The sequence below is a fragment of the Physella acuta genome, unplaced genomic scaffold, assembly GCF_028476545.2.
Source record: "Physella acuta isolate Inbredline_101_S28 unplaced genomic scaffold, ASM2847654v3 ptg000126l, whole genome shotgun sequence".
NCBI classification, from domain to species: Eukaryota; Metazoa; Mollusca; class Gastropoda; family Physidae; genus Physella; species Physella acuta.
This window is the reverse complement of record NW_026731645.1, coordinates 120,001-126,349: the sequence shown is the minus strand read 5'-3', so window position 1 is coordinate 126,349 and position 6,349 is coordinate 120,001. Positions and strand designations below refer to the sequence as shown.

Below are 6,349 nucleotides of genomic sequence, written 5' to 3'. Positions count from 1 at the left end.
CCTGTCATTACCAACAAACGGTTTTTCCGTGGACAAAGAGATCTCCGCGGGCCGGATAAGAGAACATCGCGGGCCGCATCCCGCCCGCGGGCCGTAGTTTGGAGACCCCTGGTGTAAAGTATTAAAATTATAATTATATTTTTTTAAATGAAAATGTAAACATTAATTTGAGTTTAATAATTAATTTCATAGAATAATTGTTTCGCCTTTTGCTGCACCGTATGTAATAAAAAATATCCAAAACATTAATTGTGTTTTTTTTTCATGCTTACATGCATATATTTATTTAATCTATTACATAGTGTTGAAAGTAAGTTGGCCTACTGTGACTTATTAATTGATCAAGAAATCAGCCAAAAGGTTTTTTTAAATAATTTTTTAGACTACACATTTACGTTTATTAAAATATAAAATAACATTTTTTAAAGAAACATATTCGCTTTTAAACTTTGTTTTGACAACCACGGAACATCACACACAATACCGCGAAATTAATTACTTAAAACAAAATGTAATGATTCATTATAATAAAGAGTACTGAAACAGGGAGAACCAATTAAATGTTTAAACAAAAAATAAATAAAATTATAATTAAAATAAGCCAATCTTCGTACAAGCTCTTATACCCTGCCATTTCCCACGAGTATAACTGCAATACACATTTGACCCTCTCTCTTGACAGACTATGGCAACCCGAAAAAACCTCCGCAATTTTAAAATTTGTTAGTGCTTTTAAAAACTCTTTTAAAAAGGCTTTTTTATTTATGCACTTATATCAATCAAATATGCACTACATATATTTCAGAATGCATTAAAACTTTTATCTTGACAAACAAAATGCACTCTTTTTAGTTTGCAGAAGTTTATAAATTTGCATAATATTCTAAATAAACTTTTTTTCTTTGCCGGTGTGCCACTTGGCGCTGCCATGGGCGCCTCAAATTTTCAAGCGCTCGCATTCAGTCAAAAGAGGGCGGCAAAAAATCGGCCAAACTCTACATAAACCATGCGGGCTAAAAATGTGAGCGCTATTGACCGGCGACTTAAATGAAAAAAAAAACCTTTTCCCCTAATGAACCCCACTGGTATATCGTGAGCTTGCAGACCAATGTCCATGGGTGCCAGATAAATGAGAAAAATCGGGAAATCTGTCCAAGCTGACCAGTTGCATTTCCCTGTATAATCATTGTGATTTATTTGAAAAACTGAGGGAAATTTTACGAAAACTGTTTAGGGTACTTATCCTCTGTTCATCAGGCTAATATTTTGCATGCACCTCGATAAATGGCTAAGACCTACTGCCGGTCAGACGAAGGCTAAAAGTGACCGCGAGTAAAATTCTCCAAATATGAGGCATATGTATCGAAAATAAAACCAATCTCAAATTTAAAAAAAATTAAAGATCTTGGCATTGCTCCAGAAGCAAACCTTTGATATCTTAGATTTGAGGCTAAAGACCAGCGTTTCTGAACTTGTTACAAACGGTTTGGTGACTTCATTTAGCTTTCAGAACCTCACTGTACCGAAAGGCATCAGTACTTAAACTACAAAGCTGTTTTAAAGCTACTCGCATCGATAAAAGAACCATCATGATTATTTCACATATAATCTGACAACAGGGAAAACGTTGATGTTTGGTGAAGTAATCCTTACAAATGGAGTTCTCGATTGAAAGATAAAATGTGTATTTGTTTTGTTTAAGGGGGTAGGCTCCGGTAAAACAAATATTAAAACTAGAGAGCAAACAATTTCTTCTCTACAACTTTTTTACGGTACAACCGAATATGCATTTCCGCTAAAAATGATTTGGCAAATTTTTTTGGTAACTATGACAACGGTCGCCATCTTGAAAAATTAACCTCTTCGTATGATTTCCAACATTCATAAAATATTACATTTTAAGCCCAATTATCAATATTTTTTCTGAGAACATTTCCAGTGAGATCAATTGTTTAATTTTCACAAAGTGTTTAGCAGCAGATAGTTTCAAAAACAATAATTGTCGTGTGAGTGACTAAAGCAATAAAACTTGTCGTTCTTAATTTATTTAACAATTTAAAATAAACCGGGAGTGATCCCCCTAAACTTCTTGAATATTCTTTTATAACACAACGGTTATCAGAAATCGCTAAACAGTTGATACAGAACTGCAAATTTGATATAATACTTATATACACAATTTTATCTAGCTAACTGTAACAGTACACTAGTTATCGTGTTTACAGACACACACACACACACACACCCACACCCACAAACAGAATTGCAAAACCCAGTTTTTCCGACTCGAATAGGCATACAACGCCGAAATTTTTATACGTCTGCATTTATAATTTTTGCGCGATTAAAATAAGTCCCCTTTACTCCGTATGTGATGATGTACTGAGGTGTACAGCTAGATTGGTGAAAGTTCAGTTATAAGTATTATTTCACATTTGCAGTTCTGTTTCAACTTTTCAGCAATTTCCGATAACTGGAGGTGGAATTTTTTCTACTTACGTTTTTTTCAAAATTTTATAACATGAATAGGCGTACTGTTTCTGATAGATAAATCGAATTATGTTTACATATAAATAAAAATTTAAGTTTCTGTTATCTTCCAAATTTTAAGAAATTTCCAGTGACCAGAAGAAGTACATAACACTATTTCCGATTTCTCAAAAAAAAAAACGCATTTGAATTTATAAAGTGCAACATGTTCCGCAACATAATTATACACATATAGTTTGCTTTTCATTTGGTGCGCAATTCTTTTTTTCTTATAGATTTTATTGTATTTTTTTAAAGTTTAAGTAATTAAAAATTGATTAAAATTCTTGACTATTTAACGCTTTAATTAAAAATTAACTTTTCTACGAACTTTTATTTCAAAATTACTGATTTTCTCACCATAATGAAAAGTAAAATAAAAACGGAAATTCAAATAAGTCCTCAAATGTTTTCCAAAATGAACGCCAATAGCAACGTAATGAAACCATTACTATAACAAGCTATGAGAGGTGAGATTTAAGTTAATATCTAGATCTGTATGATAAGCAACACAACACATAAGTCTAACCGAACACATAAACCAGCGTTTAGCACTTAATTATATTTGTAGACAGTTAATAAAATAACATTCGCCCTGAGCGTAAACTCTAAGACTACCAATGCAGCAGCTAAAGTAGAGTTTGTTTTTATTGTATTTATGCCAAATCGCCATTTTAAAATTTAAGTTCTTAGACTGTGTTATACATTAGAGCTGAGTTGATTCGTGGTTGTTGTTCACACATGGCAGGTACCCAATAGAGCTGGGTGAAATCAGTAGTGTCCAACAGTCTACAGATTTGACAGCTGCCAATTTGATAATGTGTCTCTTAAAAACTGGATCAAGCGACAGTTTGAAAATTTGACATTGTGTCAATGTGTTATTGTAGTTGTAGTTGTAGTTGTAGTTGTAGTTGTAGTTGTAGTTGTAGCTGTAGCTGTAGCTGTAGCTGTAGCTGTAGCTGTAGCTGTAGCTGTAGCTGTAGCTGTAGCTGTAGCTGTAGCTGTAGCTGTAGCTGTAGCTGTAGCTGTAGCTGTAGCTGTAGCTGTAGCTGTAGCTGTAGCTGTAGCTGTAGCTGTAGCTGTAGCTGTAGCTGTAGCTGTAGCTGTAGCTGTAGCTGTAGCTGTAGCTGTAGCTGTAGCTGTAGCTGTAGCTGTAGCTGTAGCTGTAGCTGTAGCTGTAGCTGTAGCTGTAGCTGTAGCTGTAGTTTTAGTTTTAGTTGTAGATGCTGGTGCCGGTGAAGGCGTAGGTGTAGCTGCAGTTGCAGGTATGGGTTTTTATGTCTATTTCTTGTAATCTCCAATTCTGTTTAAAAACTTTTTTTTCAGGTTCCAGCCCATGGGCATCTGTAGAAATAAATAAGGTATACGGTAACCTCATCTGCGCAAGATACCAGCAGAATGAACATCATAAAGCCGTTGGTTGTTATTTCGCTCATCTTTCTGTTCGAAATTTGTATGGCTGTTTTCATCTTTACTTTCTTCAAAGACACCTCTAAAAAGGGTAAAAGTAATATTTAAAGATTATCTTCTCTACTCATTTGTTCTGAAACTAGCGTCGTTAAAAATATAGTTCGAAAAAGCACACTGTAATTAAAATAATTTACTATAACAACTATTTTTATACTGTAAGAAAATTAGACATTTTTGTAATAATAAAAAGATAAGTGAATATCAGAAGGTACCTAATAATAAAAAGATAAGTGAATATCAGAAGGTACCTTGAGATACCTTACAATTATAGATTAGTTAAAGTCATAACATGTTTTATAAAGAATGTATTAAGGACTTTGTCATCTTTAACAGCGGCCGAAACAGACAGCAGCAATGCTGGTGAGTATTACTAAAGCAACAAAACATTTACACTTTTAATACTGACTTTATTTTTAAATTTTAAGTAATACCACATTTAATGTGAAATAGATATAATAAGTAAAATGTATTTTAAAAATTGAATCAAATAAATGTACTAAAGAATAAGGATCGTAATTTTTTTTTCTTTCTTCGTCTGCAATAAGCAGCGTTAGGTAAACTAGCACAATTGATAACAAAGTATTCTTTTATAGGGAATGAAACGGCGGGCAACGGTGAAAACTGTACACACTGTAAGTTCACTTCTAAAACTTGTTGCAAATATTAGATTCGTAAGTATATTTTAAGTGCATACTTTTGATATCTATGTTTAATGTTTAATGTTGTATTTATTAATTTATACTTTTAGTATGCTGTATATATTATATATGTTGATATATGCGTAATATATACCACAACTATTTAAAGAGAAATATTATCTCAAAAAAAGAGCCCACCTTATGTCTTTTTAAATGTTATCTTTAAAGCTATTTGGATAGCATTTTATAAAAACTTCATGGAGAGATACTATTATTAATTTACAGTATAACTCTAATTTCAGTTTAAATTACAATTTCAAAATAAATCTTGAAATGTATGCCTCGGTTAAAATAGTAACAAATATCTTTTTAAATATGTTTACAAAGGTCATAATTGTACACATGTGCCTAAGGGTCATTCATAAATGACGTCACGCTTTTTTTTTTACGATTTTTACCTCCCCCCTCCTCCCTTCCGTCACACATCGTCAAAAAAGCCATACCTCCCGCCCTAAAATGACGTCACACCTCAGCCTACAACCCCACCCCCCACCTCAAAATCGCAGTTGAATTTTTCTTAAAACATAAATATTTTTCCAAAATCGTATCTCAGCTCTGTCAAAATATATTATTTTAATCAATTCTAATTGCAATTTGTTAAAACATCAGAAATAACGTCTAAAATTCGTTTTCTAACATTGCTTTTCTATAATGCAAAAGTGTGACGTCGCACCATCTGAACACCCCCCCCTCCCCCTCGTCACACACCGTCACAAAATTACGGACCCCCTCTACCCCCCCCCCCCCCGTGAATGTGACGTCATTTATGGACGACCCATAAAAAAGAGAATGCTTTGAACCATGATTGAATTAAAATACTTTTTTGATTCACTTGTAAGTGCATATAAAGCAGTTTGGTGATTACTTGAGCAGTCTCATACAATGAATAGACACACTGTTTATTGTCCTATTTATCAAGAATTATATTTTAATTAATACCAGTTGCTACAAAGGATGCAGCAAGCTGCAGATAAAGATACAAAACTGACCGGTTCAAGCGAAGTAAAGAAGATGACACAGCAAGAACGATTTTGTACTCTGATATTTCAAAACATTATCAATTTAAAGAAAAAGAAAACGTAATTGACATTGCGATAATCTACCAGTAGAAAAACAAAATTTGGCACAAAGTATTTCTGGAGGGTTTTGATTACGATTGTCATTGCCTCACATAACTGGGCGAGTTTTTAAAAGATCTTTTAACAGAAAATGGAGATACTGATGCTAAGTTTAACGAAACAGCTAATCAATGCGGATTATGAACAATATAAACGCATTGGAGAATACTTTAGATGAAGCTTGCCGAAGTAATTTCGATAACTCTTAGCATACATTTGTGTTTGCTGTACCGCCGGAAGCTTATATTCTATGTATAAAAAGCTGTATCTATCATTTGTGTTTCTGGTGCCTACGTGGAATTGTATCATTATAAAACTGACCTAGACCACTGAAAATCTAAAACAAAACATAAAATAAAATATTTAGTATGCGTTTCCACACAGGCTAACGATTCTATAAATGTGCTAAATTATGAAGATTGTTAAAAATCATTAATAACTAGTAATAATATTAAAAACTAATATCATAATTAACAAATGTTTTAGCAAGTGAAGGTCCATGCATCGGCGAAAACTGTACAAATCGTAAGTTCA

At 33.1% G+C, this 6,349-nt stretch overlaps 1 protein-coding gene across 1 annotated transcript in view; it reads left to right on the top strand.

The window, feature by feature from the left end:
* Window positions 1–4,602: 4,602 nt before the first annotated feature.
* Window positions 4,603–6,349, top strand: part of LOC131934986 (neprilysin-1-like) — a 9,093-nt gene continuing 7,346 nt past the window's right edge. The window contains exons 1-2 of the mRNA XM_059291262.1: window positions 4,603–4,631; window positions 6,302–6,340. The gene's annotated coding sequence lies outside the window, so the exon portion shown is untranslated. The remainder of the gene's footprint in view (window positions 4,632–6,301; window positions 6,341–6,349) is intronic.